We start from the raw sequence: 24583 nt of genomic DNA, 5'->3' as shown, positions 1-24583 counted from the left end.
AATATAAAACACAGAATTTATGTGATTATACTAAATGATTTTCAAATAAACACAACTGCATATTTAACTGTTACACATGCTGATGTAACGCAAATGTTCCAACTTGGGATCAATAAAGTATATCTTATCTTAAGCTGATCGATGGCTACTGCCATATTTGCACAATGTGCCTCTGAACCTTGACAAGTGCATGTTTCAGGCTTATCAATTAGTGTAATGTAATGTTATCACAGGGGTCACACACATAAGACCGGCTGTTAAATAAAGCTCTTCTGACCTTAGCTGGCATGTGGGTATATATAGTAATACTGCCCATAATGGGCACAAGCAATTTTCACCCATTTATTAATTATATGTTTTAAATGTGAGTGTTTCCTGTCCCCTAAACCTCCAGGGATGTACACAGTTGAATACTGGCAACTTCTTATTATGGGAAATACGAAAACGTCTTTTAAAACTACAACTGCCAGTAGAGACGTGCCATAGAGAACATGTTGCGAAACAGAATAGCCAGCATGTGTAGTTCTGGGGACGGGGTGGGGGAGGGGGGACGCGGTGGACCCGTTCAAATCCAGTTTTGGACAGTCTGCCGTGGTTCCATCCCATTTCAAGTGCTGTTCGAGAATCGGCTTAACCCTCGGAGCACACTCTCCAATCACAGAGCTTGAGGACTATCACGGGGTTTGTCAAGAGCACATGGTGTAGTCCAAACGATAGCTGGGGATTCTGGGTAGTGTAGTGTCTTCTGCCATCCTTTACTCCTGGGAATGGACGCTCACATTACCTTTAAGGGCAGCCGACATAAACGAATGCCGTGCTTCCATGAGCGTCAAATCCCGACGCAGATGGGAATACATTGCAATCAGTTGAAAGCTATTTGCGTCTCTTTATGGCGCTGAAGGAGCCTAGGAGCGTCACAATTGGACGCCACGGACACTGACCAAACGTCGCTATTGGACGCTTAGGGAGTGAGAGTGTGTTGGGAGGACCCATCAGTGTATCCTCGGTTAGAGCTCCTCCAGAGAGCCTCCTCGATACTCGATGCTCGATGCTTGGTCCTCGAAGTGCATTTAGTGAAATGAGATGTCCTTCAACATGGCGGGCTGAAATTCATTTCCGGGTCACTACCGGAAGACCGAGGAGTCGAGGAGGGGGATTTGATGAAATGAGATGTGCTTAGCTTGACAAACCCCGTGATCAGTCCTCAAGCTCTGTGATTGGTTGACCTCCAACTGCATTCCATATGAAAAAAAACGTTTTGTAAAAGATAAAATCATACTTTATTCAGCAGTACTTGCTTTACTCTTTGAAAGTCATCACATGAATGCATTGTAATAAATGGTTTGGCTGCATTAAATAGTACACATCTATCGTAGTTCTTTATTTATCTACAGAGATCGGGCATCAGAATAGACCGGAAACTATTCTTTTACCGTTCTGTTTTAATTTCACAATAAAGTTAGTTGTAATAATCTGTTTTGATATTATTGTTTTTTATTAACTACTAGACCATCTTTTCTGTGTTGCTGTGGGGTTTTCCCATCGCTTTTGTGTTACAAATATCAAAACTAAACCAGAAACAGCAGTATATTTTATTTTGTTAACACTGTAAACTTGACAGCTTTTTAACCCGCATCTCTTACTGGTTAAAGCACGTTATTACACGTTTGGAGTAATTGCAATGCAGGTAGATTATGTTGCTTTTGAATGACTGTTTAAAATGCCTTTTTCTTAAAGGTGGGGTAGGTAATTTTGGAGAAACCAGCTCGAGAGTATGGGCTCAGAACAGTCTCATAATACACACATGCGCACAGAAGGATTCACACTTGTATTTCATGATCCGCAAAAGGATTCACACTTGTATTTCCGGATCCACACTTGTGTTTTTCAATGCACACACAAATGTATTCCGTTTCATATACATGTAAATAAAATCCAAATACAGAAAAAAGTTTTACATGTGTATTTTTGATCCTCACATGTTTGTTTTCCATTTAAAACCTCTGAACCTGCAAACACAAATAGCTTTCTGTGCACGGATCGCTGTGCATTCGTGTGTGGGTTTTTTGAGTCAGCCATTTCGTACTTGTAATTATTTCTATCTATAGCCAATCAGATGTCTCCTCAATTCTAAGCCAATCACATGAGCGCGCCCCCACGAGGGTAGATTTATTGCGTTCATGACGTAGCGCTTCATGTACGCATTTTGCGCAGTCCGGAGCTGACAGCTCCATGGAGCCTGCCTGCAGGCGCTAATCTCAGGACACCCTTCACTCTCAGTACAGCGCCACTTTCCGAACAGGAAATGCACGCAAATACAAGCCTTTATATTATTAAGGTACAGCGCCACTTTCCAAACCATTGATGAATGCTTGTGTGTACACAAAAACGGCAGGCAAAACCGTTTTAAATGTGTGTTTCCTGTGTGGCGAATGCAGCTGCTTTATTTATGTCTGTATGAAGTTGTTGTGAGTGTGGAGGGAGCAGCTACAGGTTAGCTTAGCCTAATCGATCAGTGCACTACGAAGCCAGTGCTAGACAGTGACCTGTTAACCGGGGGGGGGGGGAGCCCCGCCGGTCATTATCGGCCGATATTCACTCTTAATAGTTTGATCGGTGCTCTCTATAAAGGCCGATCAGGAGAGCTGGATCTGATCGATATGGACATAAACGCGAGTGAAGTATAGCTGGACGCGAGAGAGAGATCAGATCAGCTGCTGAGTCTGACGGAGACACGCTGCTCTGCATGATCACCTGAAGCTCCGCCCTCTGTTTAGTGAGCTGACCGGACTGCGCAAAATTCGTATATGAAGGAATCTTGCCCTCGTGGGGGTGCGCTCATGTGATTGGCTTAGAATGAAGGAGACATCTGATTGGCTATAGATAGAAAAAATTACAAGTACGAATCGGCTGACCATCAGGGGAGTCTCAAAAAACCCACACACGAATGCAAAGCGATCCGTGCACAGAAAGCTGTTTGTGTTTGCAGGTTCAAGGGATTTAAACGGGAGGATCAAAAATACATATGTAAAACTTTTTTCTGTATTTGGATTTTATTTACATGTATATGAAACGGAATACATTTGTGTGTGCATTGAAAAACACAAGTATGGATCCGGAAATACAAGTTTGAAAGCTTCTGTGTGCATGTGTGTATTATGAGACTGTTCTGAGCCCATACAAGTGCGCTAGAATTTGAAAATACACAGCCGGAAGAAATCTGCCACTTCCTTACAGAGCCCCTCCTCCAACACACACGAATGCGCACATGACCAATGACGGCACGAGATAAATTTGTGCACGAGCTGGAAGGCAGACAGGCAGACAGGCCATCCAGTTATTTTAGCCGGGCCGGCTCAGCTGATTGGTCGTGCTTTTTACAGTACTACGGCTTCCACAGATGACATTTTGTTATGGATTTGTTGTCAAAGCACTTAAAGGTCACATGTCATGGTCCTTTCTACTGATCATAATACCATTGTTGAGGGATATTACAATAGAAAAATATTGTGCAATTTTCCAAACTCACATTGTTTCGCATACAGCATCTCTGTAAACTACGTGTATTCACTCTCTCCACTAAACGGCTCGTTGGAGCTCTTGCCCCCCTCCCTGTGAGCCCAGTGTGCTCCGATTGACCAATCCACAGACTTCCTCACACACGCAGCTCAGCTGATGTCTCTTCCGGGCTGCTGCTGATAACATACAGTTGCGATCGCGGCGAAATTCTCTCTGCAGACCCATTCTCACAGCGTTTATCAACCTTTTTCTTCTCAATATCAAGCCACACTTATTGTTTTTACTTCGGCTGAGACTTTGTGTGTGCTCGGGGTGATTCACAACGTCCGATTGTTTCACGTTGTGAATCGCGCTGAGCTCCGTGGAGGTGTGATTTCCTTGTTTAGCGATACACAGCGAAACACAGCCAAACTCACCCTGAGCACACACACAGTCTCAGCCGAAGTAAAAAAAAAAACAATAAGTGTGACTATGCTGTGTAATCTCTCCGGGCCGTTGGATCTCTCAATAAATCCCAGTGTTTGACATTCAGAATTCCTGCTCCTCCCGTGTCTCTCTGAGTCCTGATTTCCATTGCAACAGAAGTTTCCCTTACAAATTGGCATCACGAACAGGATACTAAAAGATCTTCAGAGGGTAAGTACATTTCTATTTTGAGATTGGCTTGCCAGTATCTGTGGTTGACGGTATCATAAAATTACCTGTAAAAAAAAAAACTGAGCTGCTGCAATTTTTTTCGTTTCTCTACTCTTTACATCTGGGGGTGTGACCAACTTTGGGTTCGGAGAGACTTTAAAGAAGGGCATCAGTAAAGTGAAGTTTCTGCATTAGAAGCAATGTGATAGATTTGTATTGAAACAAATCGCCGAATTCTGGAGGTCTCAGTGGTCAACTGGTTAAATTAACAGCAGAAATCGGCTCAAATCTGCCTGCAGCTGCTGCTGCTAGAAAGGGTGTGTGTGAAGTCTCCCCCCCCCCCCGGGCGTGGCACGCGAGAATGTGGCATAGTGCTGTGTTTCATAACTGATTAGTTGTTGAATTTGGCTGTGGTTGGAAGACAGGGTACTGGATAAATAAAAGACTCTGCTCGCCGGACGGGACGAGCAAAGCACCACTAAATTAGCATAGTGGTTGTTGATTTGAGAATACATTAGTTATTGCTCTTCAACAGATTGGAACAGCACATAGTCATTGTTTCCGCGATTATTGCCATTTCTGAACTAAAGAACGTGGTTAAACGTGGTCTGGGAATGTCATATATGGATTGCTGAATACGGGACGAGCAAAGCACCACTAAATTAGCATAGTGGTTGTTGATTTGAGAATAAATTAGTTATTGCTCTTCAACAGATTGGAACAGCACATAGTCATTGGTTCCGCGATTATTGCCATTTTTGAACTAAAGAAAGTGGTTAAACGTGGTCTGGGAATGTCATATATGAATTGCTGAATATGAGTAAGAAGGAACTCATAATTAAACAGATATTTCCCTACCCCCTCTGAGACTCTCCCTAATTCGGATTAAATTAAGCTGGAAGGAGTTTTCTGTCACGCTGGCGATTGTTGAGAGTTCATGTCTGTTTGTATAATTGTTTCGTGTTTGTTTGTCTACCCGCCGTCTTGTGCATGCTTTGTAACTAATAATAAATCGGTCCACAGCCAGGGTAAAATGAACTAAACTTTAGTTATCTCACCAAAAGTAAGTGACTTGAGAAAAATAAATAAATAATGTAAAGATGAAAAGCTCAAACAGCTCAATGTTGTATTATTTGTTTCATTTATTCTTAATCTATGTATTGTATGGTAATAATGAATAACAAAACTTAATGTATTGAACACATTCCGAAACAAAGAGGATAAGACAGAACCAGACTCAGACATGAGGACTGGCTTATCTATAGCCAGTTGAGTAGCATTTGAAATACTTGGCTCTCTGAAACCTGATGTACTTATATGATTCTGTTTTCTTCAAGGTTGTGTCTTCCTGGTCGAATGCACTTATTGTAAGTCGCTTTGGATAAAAGCGTCAGCTACATGCAATGTAATGTAATGTAATGATACTCAGACAGTAATTGAAACCTTTTGCGCTGTTGCTGCAAAATGAAAACCTTGTTGATTGTCTGTTCCAACTGGCCACTGGAATCAGATAATTGATATACGTTGAAGTTCAATTACAGTTTAAATATAGTTTAATATTCTTTATTAAACTGTTTCAAATTATTTCTAGTACAATTGGTCTATACAGACATTACTACAATCCTAATAGTTGTCAAATACTGAGCTTATGAACAATAGAGTAAAGGTCGCTGGTTAAGCCAGGATCAATATACTTGTTGAGGTTTTATTGTGTACATAATAAATGTGTTTAAATGAGTTGAGCAATTTTTAAAGGAGTATAATGTTGCAATATTTTTAAGATGGGTGATTGCAGGTCAGGGACAGTTAGATAAGATGCTGTTTTGCCCATGGAGAGGTTTGCATTTTTGGACGGAATCTCCCCCTTTCTCTGCTCCTAAAGTTCTGCACCCGAGGTCAGAGACAGGTGTGACCTCTGGAGGGGAAGAGAATCTGAGCAGACCACAGAGCGACCATTGGGGGGTTTTATGGCCTAAAGGCACAAAGAGGAACATCTGGAGAAATTGTAAGACATTCAGGCTACCCCCAACCAAACACACACACACACGCACACACCAAACACACACACACACACACGCACACACCAAACACACACACACACACACACACACGCACCAAACACACACACACGCACACACCAAACACACGCACACACCAAACACACACACACCAAACACACACACACACACACCAAACAAACACACACACACACACACACACACTGGTGTAACTAAGTTCATAAACTCAACAGGTACTATACTTGGGCACTATTTTGAGATACTTGTACTTTATTTGAGTATTTAAATGTTTTGCTACTTTATTCTTCTACTTCTACAGTTCTACATGTATTTCATACCTTTTAGTTACTTTACGGATCTGGATGAATTATGTGAAATCTAATCAAGTGTTGAATCAGACTTTAGTTCCACCTGGAGTAAATCCACCAGCTACCCTGCAGTATACAAAGTCATTCAGACTAGCTGCACCTTCACCAGCTTTGAGAACACTCTCATGATCAATCATTATAAAACACATCATATATATTATTCTGAAATGTACCAATCTGCACAACGACTACCTTTACTGTCGCTATTTCCACTATATTTTGATGAGAATACTTTTACTTGAGTAACATTTTTGAATGCAGTACTCTGGCTGTAACATAGTATTCCTACACTCTGGTACTTCTACTCAAGAACAAGATCTGAGTACTAAAGCTAACGTTAGCCAGGACATTTTTCAGTTCACTTCACGCTCTGCCGCTCCGACAGGGAGCTCTGCTCTGAACACCTGCGCGGCCCGTTCTAACAGCTGTTCACCAGCGGTCCAGTCTGTAAGAGTCACTCCGGACCACATAATATGAAAAGAAGAACACCATGCGGCAATGTTGGCACATAACAGCTCGCGGCTGCAGATTGTCACGTAGTGATCGTCTTCTCAAATAGGACATCTTTGATAATGGATTCTGGCCTATCAGAATCAAGATAACGGCGTGGTGTTGTTGCAGGAAATCCCGACGGAGAATAATTTTTGCAGTAACACATCTCTATATACATTGATACAACATTACGTGTTGATAGAAATCATCACATAATGAAATAAGACCCCACGGTTTGATGATTGATAGGTGTGTGGGCTGTCTTCCATTTTCACACATAGAACAATGGGGGATATCCACCCTTATCCACAATGTAAAGTAATTCACACAGCCTTTTTCCTCTGTGAGGAGCAGCAGGTTCAGCTTCATTTAAATATGTCGTGTAGTAAATAGATGGATTTATTTTTCATCTCAAGAGAGAATGTGTATTTTATGTTAGTATTTCAAAAAAATCCCCCCAGACAGCGCCGCTGCGGGGGTTGGGTTTTCAGCATGTCAATTTTTTCCTGTGGGGAAATTGCAGGATTGGCTCCAGGTCGCCTTTTTGTTTACTACAACACAAATGTGCCTTTTTATTTCATACAGTTCAATTTGGATTGAGACAGGGAAATAATCCAAACCTCACGCGTGGCGTTTCACCGTCAATGGGGCGATATAGCGTGTATGTAATTACATTTCAAATACTGATTTGAGCCCCACCACTGTATGGGTTAGCCCTAACATAGATTACCCAACACAAATACTCGGGAGCCGATAAGTCAATTAATTGCTTATCATGACATAAAACAGTGGAAACAAACATGTGTTTGACTTTCATTAGTGAATGAAACTGTGTGCCCTTTTATAGTCTGTGTCCAATATTGTGCATTTGTATATATATTATATATATATCCTAAATATATGCTAAGGTCCCGCTACTGACACGATAGCAGTCATTTCGTGCGCATGTGTGTAATTAAACCCATGATATCGAAATCTCACTCCAGCCAGGTACCCAGAGTTGGCAACCTTGCCCACACCCCAATAATATTTGTATTGCAGATCTACATGAATCACACAAACGACCTATTTTGGATTCAAAAGGTGACAAGTTTGCATCCCTGCTTGTTATCCTTTCATTACAGAGCTGGGAAAATGGTGTATTGATTAGATTCTGATCCGTGCAAGTCCTATTTTAACTGACTTTAGTTCTAATATTAATGATAATTTGATTTCAACCCATAAGTAATTATTTAAATTAACTCAACATTTCACATGATGGATTAGTGTTCCCCATTTTTCCCACTAATTTGTTTTATGATTGAGCCAATGGTAAAGAGAGACATTGATGACCCTGTGTTCCGTTTGTTGTCTATGCCCTACTACAGTCCGGCTGAGTGCAGTCACAGAGATGCTATGCCTGCGCTACATGACATTAATGGTCTGGTCCGAGAATGGACACCATTTCCTGCTCCCAGAGAGAATGACATTCCTCAAACTGAACTCTACAAGCCGTTGATACTGTCTCACATGGGTCTGTTTCCCCCCCACCGAGCCATGAACTGAAAGCTTGACGTCTGCTCTGAAGACTTGGAACTGTCACACCAGCACCAAACCCTTGGGTCAGTCAGATGAGACTAACGGCTTCACTTAGGGCATAAGGGTCAGAAATATAACTCTCGTTACCACGGAGTGGTTTGTTTGTTTTTCAAGGCTATCCATACTATCCATACTGCTATGCAGAGGATGCCTGTACGATTGGCAAGCTGTGAAAAGCCCCTACTATTTTGGTATAGGCCTGATGTCAGGGGCCTCTTACTGTATAGATCAGGGGTGGCCAACCAGTCAGAGGTTAAGAGCCACATTTTTTTCTCTGTTATTGCAAAGAGCCACATCAAACACAGTCACTGATACCGCTTGTTTCAGTTTTTTGTTTTCTGGAGACAAGATTTCAACCAAGTCACTGATGCATTTTTGTGGCATTGGGATATATATTTTTTAAATCCTCTGGAGCAGAGAGAGGAGGTGTGGATTATTGTTATTGATTATTGCATCAGTGTTTCTTAGGGTCAAAAACACTAAACTCACAACTTAAAATGAAAGCGTTTAGTTTATTTAATAAAAGAGCACATGTTCAATGTGAAAAGTGACAGTAGTCATAGATTATTTGCAATTTAGTGCTACATATATATTTAAAAAAATTAAATAATATATATATTTATTTTTTTAAACACCTTGAATTTCAGGGGGGGCGCGGGGCTCCGTTGGCGGGGCGCAGCGCCTCTCCAAGACAATGGTAGGGGAAACACTGGATAGTGTTTAATCAACGATAGGTTCCCCCCCCTCAAAGGTGATTGGTTCACTGCATCGCAGGTATTATTGTGATTGGCTCTTGGGCCACATCAAAATTAGACGCGCTGTCATCCTCTCATATTGACACCTGACACCACCAGTGGCGACTGGTCATTAGGGGCAGGTGGGGCACAGCCCCACCTAGTGTCAGCAGAAAGTATTAAAATAATGATTACAACAAAATGCAAAAAATAAATTAAAAAATATATAAAATATATTTTAAGATCATGTTTAATCATCTGATTCGTCTGTACATTGCTGTTTTAGTCTGTGTTCTTCTAATTAGTGTCTACAGTGTGTGCCTATTGAGCTGTTTAGAGCCATGTGGGACAAAACCTGATCCTGCCCCTCCCTCTGACTGTCTAAGTGAACGGTGACTGCAAAAACTACACTGCGCATGCTCAGAGTATTTTCCTATTTAATGTGTGTGGCAAAAAATAATGACCATAGGGGCAAAGTGCTGCCATCCCCGCCATACGTCATCTCACATAATTCAGAGCTGATTGGCTGTAAGTACGTGTGCCGCGAAAAGTGTGGTGTGTGAAGAGGAGGAGAGAGAGCTGCAGTGAGGCGTCCTAAAACCAGGAAGTAAGCTGCGCATGGCTTCCCTCCACAAAAAAGCAACGAGATTTCTCCATAGGATTTTAGAAAATAGCTCAAAATAAGATCTGTGGGAAACGTAGCTGTTAGATAAATGTACGTTTTGTTCAGCCGGATAATATCCACATGTCTACCCTACTTTTATCATTTTCGAATCAAAAATCTATTGATTAGATTTATGATAGACTTTTGAAACTACAAGAAGATAAGCAGGACTTTTACAAAAAAGTAAGAGATTTTTGTCCAGAAGGATAGGCATCTTCAAGTCAAGGTAAGACTGCAATTTTATTGAAAATGGGATCTTACTAAGAGAGAACAATTCAATATTTAAATGATAAAATTACATTTTTTTGGGTATCCTTCTGTTGAACTGTCTGTTTAAAAGTAATTGAAGCATCAGACAAAAAAAGCTTTTGAAAATAATATTATATTTTGATTTAATATATTTGTAAACCTGAAGAGTCAGTGCCAGTGCCTCACCAGCCATGAACCTCTGCAGAAGTTTATATATAGACATCTGAGTTTTTTGTGCCCCACCACTTTTGTACATATAGAAACGCCACTGGACACCACACACGTAGGGAGAGCCGGGATGAAAGTAACACGGGACCAAAGTAACGGAGCGATTTTATCCGAGCCCAAACAACTTTGACCGGCCAAATTACGTCAGAATTATCAGCATTCAATACTTAACAGACCTACTAAATATCAGGTTTAACTGTCAGGAGTAGTGTTGTCACGATACCAACATTTTGGTTTCGATACCAAGTCAATAATTGCGATTCCGATTATTTTTCTATACTTTTCTTAAAAAAAGGGAAACAGTCTCAAATGTAATTATTGAGCTTTATTTCACACCAGAACCATAACCATAACACAAACTTTTAAACAATGAGAATAATAAATAAAATAAATGACAATAATTCGTATTAAATAAAATGAATACATTTATTACAGACAGGCCTCGTGGTGTCCGTAGGCTTGCCCTCACTGTCAGAGATATAGCTAAAATACTTCCAAATTTAGCTTCTGGCGTCTTTTTTGTCAACAAGCCGAGGCGCAGCGGCAGTTGCACTCCCACTTGCAGCCATGCTTCTCGTTTTCTCACATGCTCTGGCAGCTAGCGCGTGCACGAGAGAGGGGAGGCACTTAGAGCGTGCTTGAGAGGGGCGGGACTGCAGGCAGGGCTGCAGTGCAGGGAGTGGAAGCAGAGCGCTGAACACACACGGCTCTTATTAAAACGGCGCTTTCTCACCGGAGTACTTTCCCCCGTTATTCTTAAAGTACCGATACTAATGAAACGGAGAAATCGTAAAGTTTTTAACGGCAGAGTATCGCGGTATACCGTTCAAGTATCGGTACACCGTGCAACACTAGTCAGGAGTCAGTGTCTCTCCCCAAACTCTCACACATAAAATTCGATATGAACTGAAGAGCCCAACAAGTCCTCCAACTCATACGACCAAATGGGTCGATTGTTTAAGCCCATATTACGACCAAATATGTCGTTTGTTCAAGCGCTTAATACGACCTATAATTACGTTTTAAAATTGTCGGCCTCGAGTGCTCCCGTTGAATGCAAACGTTACAGAGGGTTGTTTATTCACAAATAACCCTCTCTGTAAAATCCTAAATTGTAGGATAGTTTGGCCATTAAAACGCGTTATGATTAGATTTCTAGCGAGAAGTATATATTGTACTTTTAGAATCCACGTCCAGTCGATATGTAGGATCTATAGTTTGATAGATATTACGAAGATGATTTGAGATTTCGTCAGGAGAACGTGTATAGAGAGGCGAAGTCACGCCCATCTACTTCCGGCCCATGGGACCCCGGAAGCGAAAAATTAACATTGAATTCAATGGAGAGAGAAAACGTATCTTTTGATCCCGTTTGAATTGTGCCACGAACTACACATATGATGTTTGTCAATCTTAAACAATAAGTTCCATGTCAAAAAAGTCACATTTTGTCGTAAAACTGTTGAAATATAAGACTATGAAAAATACGCGACTACAAAGACTACAAATCCCAAATCCCATTCTGGCTCGCGTAAGTGATGTCACAGGCGATAATGCTCCAAGTGGTTGCGACTCGTAATTAAAGCGAAGAAGAAGAAGAAGAAGAAGAAGAAGAAGAAGAAGAAGAAGAAGAAGAAGAAGAAGAAGAAGAAGAAGAAGAAGATCTCATAACTGATTATTCCCTCCAATAAATAAGAGATTGCTAAAAATAAATTCACTTTTACAAGATGCCTGTGTGCTTTGTACCAGGTTGTAATCACATAAGTGATCATACTTATAGATCATAGCTCGTTCTATCGCTTCCCGTCTGATGAAAGGACCAGGAGTCGTTGGACCAACATATCAGGTAATACACATGTTTTGCATGGAACACAGTCAAGCTAGCTACATAGCTAGTAGCGAGCACGTTAGTTAGCATCACATTACTTAGCCTTGTCATTTGTATTAGCCTTAACATGAAGTGAACCCAAATGTTAAACAGTAAGAGTAGTCATGATGGTAAGTATTTTGTGAAACATTTGAAGAGGAGCCTATCGCCCCCTCCACCAGGTGCTAAGGGGGCGGGAGGTAGGCTAACGGCAGATTAGCATCTGCGATCTTTTCTACTTAATGCTATCTGCTCAAATGGTTAACATTGAACATTAAAAGATCAGGCAGTTCAGGGAGAGTCGAAGGAAGGAAGGCAGGCAGGCAGCTTTGCATGACATTTATTTATTTATAGAAGGACCATGCATACAAAAACATTAATCTCAGCAAAGAGAAGAGATGCAATATGCCAGATTATAGCTAATAGCTAATTTCCATCTGTGGTCCATTCTTCTGGACGTGTTTCATTGTGATGATAGTGAGTCAATCTGTTTGTTGGAAAGACAGTAGTTGAGTGATTACTGAGAGAACATTATTAAAAGAGATAATTCTTTAAAGTGTTGTTACTGACCTTTTTCTCTTTTATTTTCTTTACCTCACCTGTAACTGCTGAGACCCTGAGGAACATGCACACTGGACTGACCTGCTCTGGCAACCTGATTTCCACTGTACGTAATAGTATTTGGTTATGGTTTATTATTTATATACATCAAAGGCACAATGCACCCCCCAGAGACACACATGTATTGAGTGTGATATTTTGCATAGGTCAAGTGAAATCATCTTTACATACTAGAAAACTGTAGGAGTGGCAACTTGTTTTGAAATTGAATTTTTAATATCCGATAATGAAGTTAATCTGTTTTCTTTATTCTTCTCTCTTCCCAGCTCCATCCATCACCGTGCTCTGTTCCTGCAGGTCCTGCTTGCTAATCAATGCTTTATTTTTTTACACAATTACAAACAAAGTCAATGTATTGTATGACATGAAGTTGTGCTTCATTCGGAGTCAATAATAAATTCATTCTGCCTTCAACTGCACAATGATTGTGGACTGCACCGACATCCATGTAGCTGCCCCCCCAGTAAGATGAACCAAGCAAAGAGGGTCGCCATCATGCCCAAGGACATCCAGCTGGCCTGCCGCATCCGCGGAGAGAGGGCTTAGACTGACCTGAGACCAGCACACCCAAACACAACGGCTCTTTTAAGAGCCACCTACAGTTTCAATCCTACGTTATTATAATTATTAAACTGGTTCATGTGTCACTTAGTTTACTGAACCGTGATGAATGAAAGAAATGAGTGAGGTAGTGGTTTAAATAAGTTACAAAGACATTAATATATGAGTAACAGGTCAGTGTAAACACAAGCTTCTGTCAATTATGGATCACTCAAACTATTTATATAAAAATATGTAATAAAGTTCTAAAACAAGTATTCGGTATATTCCTTGATAGCTTTTGGAGAAGGTTGTTTTTAAGTTTACTAAAATCTATCGTTTCAACTGTTTCACTTTATAAAAAGGAACATGAGTAGAGTATCATTGAGTTTCTTATTCTGTCAGTAAATTATCCAAATGAAATGTTTATCATTATTTTAGTCAACCCTAAACAAATTGATTGTACCTTTTTAATAATGACCTTACATGGTTAAGTTAAATTAACTTCAGAAAATCAAATCTGTTCTGAGAAAAAACTAATAAATGTTTAAAGATAGGAACTTGCCATCCCACTGAAAAACAGTCCGTAGAGATTTAAAGGCGTAGTTGTAGTTCATTTGGATTCATCGTTTCATTTGGATTCATTTCTCCAACAGTCAACTATTTTCATAAAGAATATATATATTTTTCAAAGTCAACTTTATTGTCAATCTTACTCAGTTTGTGTTTATAGACAGAGATCAAAAATACTTTTAAATCAAATAAAATTATACAATTTACAGATATGTATACAAATATATATATATATCCTATATAATGATGGTGGACACTTCACCTCCAGCAGGGCACAAGTCCATCGGGGGATGCTCCCAAAACACCGACTCACTCACAAAGAGACCAGACTCGAACACTGTCTCCTGATAGGCCTGCACAAAAGCCTTCACCCCTTCGGCCTCGTTTACAATTCCCAGTTGACAGCCATGACTCCGTCCAAGTTGTACCCCCCGAGCACCCTCTTCACGAGGGACGCGCATGGAGTGGATGAAAGTCCCGACCGCAGCACAGCACCAAACTTGCTGGCTGTCAACCTGCCCCGCCTGTGTAACTGCCACTTTGTCCGCTGTCCTCCGGTGGCTGTCTGGATGGCAGCTTGCTGGTCTCTGCTCAGTCGCATTGAGGCAAGAATTGCCTCAAGCCCCCATGCCCCTTCACCAGCTCCGGCACGGTGACAATGGCCTGATGTTGAGGCCGCGGCTCTGGCTCAGGTGACAAAAGCCATGCCATGCCACACTGTGCGCCCCTCAGTGCAGACCTGAACCAGTCTACATCCTGAGTGGCGATGTCTCTGGCCAGTGGGTTGTATGTCTCCTCTCACTGTTGGTAGAGTTGAGACACCGGCTGGACTACTTTGGAAGTGCCAGGCTTCCTCCACTGGCACTCAACATCTGTGGAGCGATCTGCCACATGGCACATATTGCCAATGCTGCAGCGTGGCTGCATTTGTACATCCCCCGTGCACAATCACAGACAGCGCTCTGCATCGTGCCATCGTCTCCCATGCAGATCTGTACAAATAAAGTAAGTACCATGTTTGTTAGCATGCTATAATAGATTGAATGAGCAATAATACAAGGATGGTCCGGATCTGGGGGTGGGAGGGGTTATTTTTCCATAGTTTTGTCTGATTGTTGTTATTGTTTGTTTTTTCTGTATTTTTTGTAATGTGTGTTGTACTGGTTGTGATTGTACATTGTATTTTTCTAAATGTGTATGAATACATTTTTGAAAAACATTTGATCAACAATAAAAAAGGATTTGGTCAGGATCTAGACTCAGTGTGTAGTTTATTAATTAATCAATGCTCTCTACATTAGGAAAACACATACCAGTGTACCCGAGGGAGTCACACACAGCTGTGCCTGGATAACCAAACAAATTGACAAGATAACCAAAATCCTTGAATCTACACACAGCAAATAAACTCAAATGACACAACGAGATGTAAAAGGAGATCACACATACAGTATAGTCGATATAAAACTGGCCGCTTCAATCTGAAGAGCAACTAAAACAAAACACGGGAGTTTACCTTGTTCTTGTGAACACTAATGTTATCCACAGCATACACACAGACCACGAAGTTCTAAAGGAGAACACTAGTTACTGAAACAAAACACGTTAGTGTACCTTGTTAGCTAATGTTAGCTAGCTGACATTAACGTTACACATTGCACTCATATTACTCACCAACATCTTGTAAAGCCGGTCCCGCTGCTCTTATAGAACTGACTAACTCCCCTTTCGTGTATGTACAGCTCTCAACGTGTCCAGACTTGTAGTCACCTCGTTTTTTACTTTTATTCTCATTCTGAAAGAAACAGGTGAAATTTGCTAACGTGACGGCCATCTTTGTGATGGTGACGCGTATTGTGCGAGACCAAGAGACCTGTAGTTCACTCAGCGGTTTCACACAAAAAAATGTGTAACTTCACAGTTTTACGACACATTTTAATTTTTTTGACTTGCAAAATATTCTTTTAAATTGACAAACATCATATGTGTCATTCGTGGCACAATTCAAACGGGATCAAAAGATAACCTTTCTCTCTCCATTGACTTCAATGTATAATTTTACGCTTCCGGGGTCCCATGGAGGCTCCCGGAAAGGGAGGGACTTCGCCTCTCTATATGCGGCAAGCTTCCATGTAAAGTTACGGGTTGAAAACAGTATTTCCGGTCTCGCCGTTTTCATAATAAAACCAATGATCAAATGATTTAACAGTGATATCTGCACTACTCATCCACTAAAAAAACATCAGTTTATCCTGGTTAATTATACGACATTAATTGGTTTAAATTGTGTACAATGCTTTTGTGTTTTTCCCATAGGTTTTTCTCTTTCGATTCTGAGAGACACGTTTCTTTTTTCAGAGGTTTTGATAGGCTAAAATCACGCCGCAATGCACGTCGGGATATGGTGTTTATGTGATATTAAATCGGAAAACATTAAAAAAAAATAATAATAATACTTTATTCCGAGTGTTCTTGCTTTTCTCTTTGAAAGTCATCACATAACGGCATTGTAATACACGGTTTGGCTGCATTAAATATTACATACCTGCCCTAGATATGTATTTATAGAGCCCTGATCAGAAGACCTTTTGACAAACTGGAAGAGATGCCGCCAAAACTGAATACGTGACGTGGACCATAAATATATCAACAATTAAACAACATCTTCCATTTCTTTTCACACAATACAATTGTAGTTTTTAAAGATATTACTGATTTTCTGAACTACCTTTCCAACTCCTCATGCAGTTGACTGTTACAGGTCTATACAGGTTCATGGTACAATGCATAAGCTTCACATCGAGAGACTGAAACTGTATTTTCCTTTACCGTTCTGTTTTAAACTCACAATAAAGTGAATAGTCATATTATGTACGATATTATTATGTTTTATTAACTAGACCACTGGTCTAAACCGCACCTCCTAGTGGTTAAAGCACGTTATTGAATGTAGTTGTTGAATAAGTTATATTTATTTAGTTATTGATGAAAACATTTAAATATTAAGAGTAGCCTACATACAAAATAGGGGTCAATGATAGAAATATAGAATGTAAAATATCTAGAAGATACTGTAGTGATCTCTACAATAAAACAGTTTAGTGCAGGACGTCCAAAGATATTAACAGGAGGATGTGCAAAACAGACAAACTGATAAGGCTGAGTTTTACTCAGGTGTAACTAAAGTCTGATTTAAGGGTTGTTTATATTTCACATCATTAATCAGAATCTGCAAAGTAACACAAATAAATGTAGTAGAGTAAAAATACCAGGTTAACCTCTGAATTGTAGTGGAGTAGAACAAAGTAGTACATGCTGCTGTAACAAAAACATTTCCCAACTTGGGATCAATAAAGTATCTTATCTTAAGATGATCGATGGCTACTGCCATATTTGCTAAATGTGCATCTGAACCTTGACAAGTGCATGTTTCAGGCTTATCAATTAACAACAGACATAAGACCATAAGACACAGACATAAGACCAGCTGTCATGTGGTATTAATGCTGCCCATTATGGACACAAGCAATTTTCACCCATGTATTAATTATATGTTTTAAATTTGATAACACCAATGTGTTTCGTGTCCCCTAAACCTCCAGGGATGTATACAGTTTAATACTGGCAACTTCTAATTGTGGGAAATACGAAAACGTCTTTTAAAACTACATTTCCCAGTAGAGACGTGCCATAGAACATGTTGTGAAACACACAATAGCCAGCAAGTGTAATTCTGGGGGGGAGGGCCGGGCTGGACCCGTCCAAGTCCAGTTTTGGATAGTCTGGCGTGGTTCCATTCCATTTCAAAGAGCTGTTTGACAGCGTAAACTTGTCGCACTGCCACTCCAATATCCAATCACAGAGCTTGAGGGCTAATCACGGGGTTTGTAAAGCAAGGCGGATGTTGTAGTCCCAAACGATAGCTGGGGATTCTGGGTAGTGTAGTGTCTTCGGAAACTCTGTAGTGTCTAAACTCCGAAAAAACAATTTGTTTCTCCGAATCGAAGGTTAAAAACACAAAAGCATTGTACACAATTTAAACCAATCAATATTGTGTAATTAACAAGGATACACTTTTTTAGTTTTTTAGTGGATGAGTAATGGAGATATCACTGCGTAATCATTTGACAGTGTGGGGAATACTTCCGGTTTTATTATGAAAACTTCGAGACCGGAAATACTGTTTTCACCCACGCTAACTTTACATGGAAGTTGCCCCATATACAGTACACGTTCTCCTGGCGAGACCTCAAATCATGTTCGTATATCTATCAAACTGTAGATCCTACACATCCACTGGACGTGGATTATAAAAGTACAATATACACTTCTCGCTAGAAATCTAATAAAAAAGCATTTTAATGGCCAAACTATTCCACAATTTAGGATTTTCCAGAGAGGGTTATTTGTGAATAAACGACCCTCCGGAGCGTTTGCAATCGACAGGAGCATGTTGTTTCTTACACGACCACTAGAGGCGCTACACTTTAAAACGTGTCTCTGGGTCGTATTTAGCTGCTGAACAATCGACCTATATGGTCGTTTTTTGTAGGAGGACAGGCTGGAAGAGCCGCATGAAACTAGGCAAAGAGCCGCATGCGGCTCGAGAGCCGCGGGTTGGCCACCCCTGGTATAGATCATGTTTCCACCTGGTGAAACTAGAGGCTGCACGGAGCTTAGGCTAAAAATACAACCATTCTGTTCTGCTCTAACGATTCAATTTATAGATTCTATATCAAAATAGTTTGTTTTTATTGTTTCCAATGATAACGTCACCTTAAGTGGAGGAATGCAAACCTGTATTTCAAATGTAAGGTTTTGAATTTGTTTGACATTTCTCAGTAAAGACACCCTCAGACACCCACTATCATTCATGCTATGCCTTCAGTGCTAACTCAGATGTTAAGGGGGCTGAAGCTTTTCCTCCCAAATCAGAGATGCTTTGTTTTTTTCAACAAAGGTGTACATTTCCTGCATAATATATGTTTCTCACAAATGTTTTTGTTAGTTGCGCACAGCTGATACTGAGTTTTCTCGAGTGATGGATTATGACCTCTACCATGCTTACATGGACTCCTATGTTTTATTTCATATCTAACTGAAGTAAGAGAGAATAGAGAGAGCTGTGAGAGAGATGGGAGATGAGGATGAGAGAGGGATGTGGAAGAGAGAATAGAGAGATGAGGATAAGAGAGGGATAGGAAAGAGAGAAGAGTTATTTGCAAGTTGCATGCTGATACTGAGTTTTCTCGATTAATAGCTTATAGACAATACCATGTTTAAATAGACTCCTACGTTGTTATTACATTATGTGACATATGTAAGAAAAGGGAGGGGAGAGTCAATTATATTTGAGTAATTGATCTCATATTGAAACATTCATTTCTCAAACCTACTAATCTTTTATCAAACGGTAAATGGTGAATTAATATAACATTTAGAATCATTGAGAAAGGGTTATATCCACAGGGACTAGCTCACATTTAACTTAAAATAACATTTCTCTGCTTTGGACTGATGAGTATATGATTCTTGCATGTTAAATGACTAACACAAACCTTACATGTATGCATGTGCATGTGTCAGGAAGGCTCCCAAATAATTCTGAGGGGCCTATCCTATTTTTGTAATTGAATGATAATGTGCTAATCCATTACCTTGAGTTGTCTGCACTCAGGAAAACATCTCTATCAAGTGTTAACCCAATAACTAGGACAGCTCTGAAGGCCAAGGGTCAGAGAGAGAGGATCACACTCTCCGGCTGCAGAGGGCACCCCCAACCACGGGCAAGGAGGCACGAGGTCTTTCGAGATGAGAGGATTCTAATCTTCAACTTTCTGATGGAATGGGATGCTTCTTCATCTTTCTGCTCAGACAACTCTGCAGGACGAGCGATGGCTTCAGAGGCTCCATGTTTCTTGGAGGGGCAGATTTCTTCCTAAACATCTTCCATCACGGGTCGGGGCATCTGGATGTGCTACTTGGAATAGGCTCTGCTCTCAAGCAGATAGCAGAAGGAATACAGGCAGATGAGCCTCTGTTTCACTGGGAAATCATAAAGTGCTCACCGAATGAGCCACAAAAAGCAGAGCAATTGGGGGGTTTGAAATATGGTGCTCTGGTGAAGATGAGTTTTGAGCCAATCAGCACCTCAGTGCTAATCTACAGTATCAGGATGCCTTCACACACCAGACATTCTGTGTCATAAAGAAAGGAGGAGAACGAGTCAGGACGACATGCTAGCTCTTGTACAAAGATAACATTTTAATTGAATGACCAGATGATTACAGATGTACAATTAATGATTGTTTTTATATTTCCGATGAACAGATATGTGTTAAATAGTGGTGACAAATATATTTTGTCAGATCAGATTACACTTTCACACTAAACAAAATAAATTAATTGATATTTTCAGATTGATAAGGTATTGAACAATAAGATATTTCTAATATTATAACAGACAATGTTACTATCCTTAATCATTACCAGGTAAATGTACAACGAGGAAACCAGATTACCAGGTTCCCAATCCAGGTGCTACTGCATGCTACATTTAGATAGAAAAACAAATGTTCTATCCACTCCACTTAAATACTCAGCAGGTGATGTAGATTTTTCAAAAAGGGCCTTAATCACTCGAACTAAAGCTAATTCTGCAGCAAGTTTAATGTTAGACTACACCCATGAACGCAATATTAGCAACTGTTGGCTGTGCCAAAATATGCCAGAATCTATGCATTCTCCTATGTTTAGCCCAATTCCTTTCACGAAAGCTGGTTTAGTGAGCTGGACATAGCATCCAGAATTAGCGATGAGGCTGAGGATTGGTACACCTTTTCCTACCCATAGACTCTGAGCAATCTTTACAGTACGAGGGCTTAGTCTCTCTCATTGTTGATAAAGTAAATAAAAATTACCTGCCTGACGGTTTCAAACGAATGTTTTGATTTTTCCTTGAATAAAGAACAGATGTTTTGATTTTTCCTTCCTCAGGTTGTTACAATAAAATGTCTGACTTTTCCTTTTCAGATTTTGAACAAATGTATTTGAATAAAATGTATGTAGTAAAGTGCCGAAGTAAACGTAATGTAATGTTAAAGATTGAGGACACTGTACCTTTACAGATTACAGATTGATCGATTTATCACTGTGAATGTATACCTTAACTGGGAATCTTAACTGGATCTCTCATAATTCTGATTTAATACCTCAATTGGATTTCTTATAATCCTAAATTCTAATTGTGTTTTAATAAGTAATTGCCTTGAAGTGAATCTTTGAGATGTAAACTGATTCTGAATTTGTGTTTGATGAATGAGATTAACTGAGTGATAAATGATAAAAGATCTTGTTTTTTGAAACATATATATTTTACTATTATATTTTTGTATTGCATGTGTGTTATTATTGGGCTTTTGACAAAAGAAATCAAACACTGAAGAGAGATGATTTTTCTATTGTGGTTGTCTGTATCAACCATTGTGATTGAATGTTTCAATCTTATTCTGCTTTTGATGTAATTAATGTAATGCGAACCCACACAACTCTGAGGACGTTTTATTTGATTTAAGTAGTGACTGAAATATTCTTAGACTAATGTTAATTGGTTATCAATAAATTGATAAAAGGGAGGATCTGTGAAAGAAATATTTAATGAGATCTGTGCATGGAAGACTTTTAGTGATTTCTCTCTTTGTCTCCTTCAAGTAATTTCTCAGGAAGACACAGGTCAAAAGGTCCTTTGCCTTTCCTGTGGGGGGAGGGGTATAGGCACATGAGAAGTTGCCATACAAACAGTTTTGTTCCAGGGTCTGGTATTGATTACCAGAGGCGGGAAAATAGGCCACGCCTTATGGATATACAGACCATGTATTTTGTCTTATGTGTTCAGAGATTGCAAGGTTGCCCACATGAAAGTGTGACTATGCTGTGTAATCTCTCCCGGCCGTTGGATCTCTCAATAAATCCCAGTGTTTGACATTCAGAATTCCTGCTCCTCCTGTGTCTCTCTGAGTCCTGATTTCCATTGCAACAGAAGTTTCCCTTACACTAACTAACGTGCTAGCTACTAGCTAGGTAGCTAGCTAACTTGATCCAGCCACTCCTGGGGCCTCATTTATAGCGACGTGCGTAGGATTCACGTGTTGCTTACGTAGTAGAAATCCAAAAAATAGGTACAGACATTTTCCGACATTTTCCGATTCACCAAACATTGCGTACCGGTGAGGAAAGTGCGTACAGCACTTCCTACGCCGGTTTCCTTTATAAATCACAATCGACTCGAAATGCGGTGCAGCTTTTGCGGGCTTCACGTAACGCCCACATAAATAGTCAAAGAAACGCCCATTCATTCATTAATTTTGACTGACTTTATGAAGAAGATCGCAGAAAACTGACAGAACAGCTAAAAAAGACATCTCACACCGTGTCAGATTTTGGTTATTTTGGGGAGGTCGAGATAAATTATATTGTTTGATGGATGCCGTTTGAACCAGAGTAGCAGCATGGAGGTCGGATCGTCACCAAAATAAATAAATAAGTGGTCCGAAAAAGGTTAATGACAAAAAAAATACACATAGCCTTCCTCAGGCAGTGTGTTTGTACCGGGGACAGGAGACACCCCCTTGATGAGAGACTGTAAGAAATGATCGGGGAATCCCTCCGGAGTGGAGTCATGACGACTGGATCTGAATTATGTTTTCGTATTTGGTGGTTTGTGTCCCAGCTGTCGATCAGCTGTGCGCAGCGTCTCCACTGCAGCAACTCTATTTCCACCAGTTAAAGGAAATACAACTAATGTGTTGTGTTATATTAGCTGTACAATTTACCATATATGGTGTTCTTAGTTTCCATACCTCCTGTGTTTTATGAGCGACTTATCAAGTCTTAGCAAACGGCATAAAACATGATTAAACATGGTAGTATATAAAACCATGCTCGTACAACCTATAGAAATGCAAAACCGCATCATTTATGAGAAAACATTTCATAACATTAACACAACATATTTGAGGTGGTTTTAAATAACATATCTATATATCATATTTATTTCTCCAAGTTATGTTTTTGTGTGCACTGAGGAGTCTCAAACAGGCGTTTGTTTAATCATTTTAAGATTGGCTTTAATCAATGTTTGAAAATGAATTCTTCATATATGATAAATGAGAGGTAACATTTTATTTATATTATTTCCACATATTTCTCTCCATTCTTCCTTCTGCCAACGGTGTCGCAGTTTCTCGTCTCTCCCGTTTTTGTGCTTAGTGCGTACGCATGGGTTAGGGTTTGCGTGGAGGGCCGCACGTTTTCCCGTTAAGTTAGTATTTTATAAATCGCAAACATTGCGTAGAAACTGGCGTACGCCATTTTTGGAGCGTATATCCCTTTATAAATGAGGCGCCTGGGGCCCCATTTATAACGCCGTGCGTAGGATTCACGTGGGAAGGTTGCTTACGTAGTAGAAATCCAAAAAATAGGTACAGAAATCTTCCGACATTTTCCGATTCACCAAACATTGCGTACCGGCGAGGAAAGTGCGTACGGCACTTCCTCCGCCGATTTCCCTTTATAAATCACAATCGACTCGAAATGCGGTACAGCTTTTGCGGGCTTCACGTAACGCCCATATTTGCCTATAAATAGTCAAAGAAACGCCCATTCAGACTGACTTTATGAAGAAGATCACAGGAAATGACGACAGAACAGCTAAAAAAGACATCTCACACCGTGTCAGATTTTGGTTATTTTGGGGAGGTCGAGATAAATCATATTGTTTGGTGGATGCAGTTTGAACCAGAGTAGCAGCATGGAGGTCGGATCGTCACCAAAATAAATAAATAAGTGGTCCGAAAAAGGTTAATGACAAAAAAAATACACTTCCTCAGGCAGTGTGTTTGTACCGGGGACAGGAGACCCCCCTTGATGAGAAACTGTAAGAAATGATCGGGGAATCCCTCCGGAGTGGAGTCATGACGACTGGATCTGAATTATTTGTTTGTATTTGGTGGTTTGTGTCCCAGCTGTGCGCAGCGTCTCCACTGCAGCATGTGCATCTCAACCCGACCCCCCCCCCCCCCCCGCAGCAACCCTATATCCACCAGTTAAAGGAAATACAACTAATGTGTTGCGTTATATTCGCTGTACAATTGACCACATATGGTGTTCTTCCATACCTCCTGGGTTTTACGAGCGACTTATCAAGTCTTGGCAAACGGCATAAAACACGATTGAACGTGATAGTATATAAAACCATGCTCGTATCTACAACCTATAGAAATGCAAAACGGCGTCAGTTTAGACGTAATTCTGTCCTCCAGCTTACCGCATCATGTATGAGAAAACATTTCATAACATTAACACAACATATTCGAGGTGACTTTAAATAGCATATCCGTATTTATTTATTTCTCCAAGTTATGTTTTTGTGTGCACTGAGGAGTCTCAAACAGGCTTTTTGTTTAATCATTTTAAGATTGGCTTTAATCAATGTTTGA

At 40.2% G+C, this 24583-nt stretch overlaps 1 long non-coding RNA gene across 1 annotated transcript; it reads left to right on the top strand.

Moving 5' to 3' along the window:
• Positions 1-12354: 12354 nt before the first annotated feature.
• Positions 12355-13388, top strand: LOC139435460 (uncharacterized). Its single transcript, XR_011644698.1, has 2 exons — positions 12355-13020; positions 13241-13388. It is a non-coding gene; the product is annotated as an uncharacterized lncRNA (long non-coding RNA).
• Positions 13389-24583: the final 11195 nt, after the last annotated feature.

This window comes from Pseudochaenichthys georgianus, chromosome 16 (assembly GCF_902827115.2).
Source record: "Pseudochaenichthys georgianus chromosome 16, fPseGeo1.2, whole genome shotgun sequence".
NCBI lineage: Eukaryota > Metazoa > Chordata > Actinopteri > Perciformes > Channichthyidae > Pseudochaenichthys > Pseudochaenichthys georgianus.
This window is presented reverse-complemented; position numbering and strand designations above follow the sequence as displayed.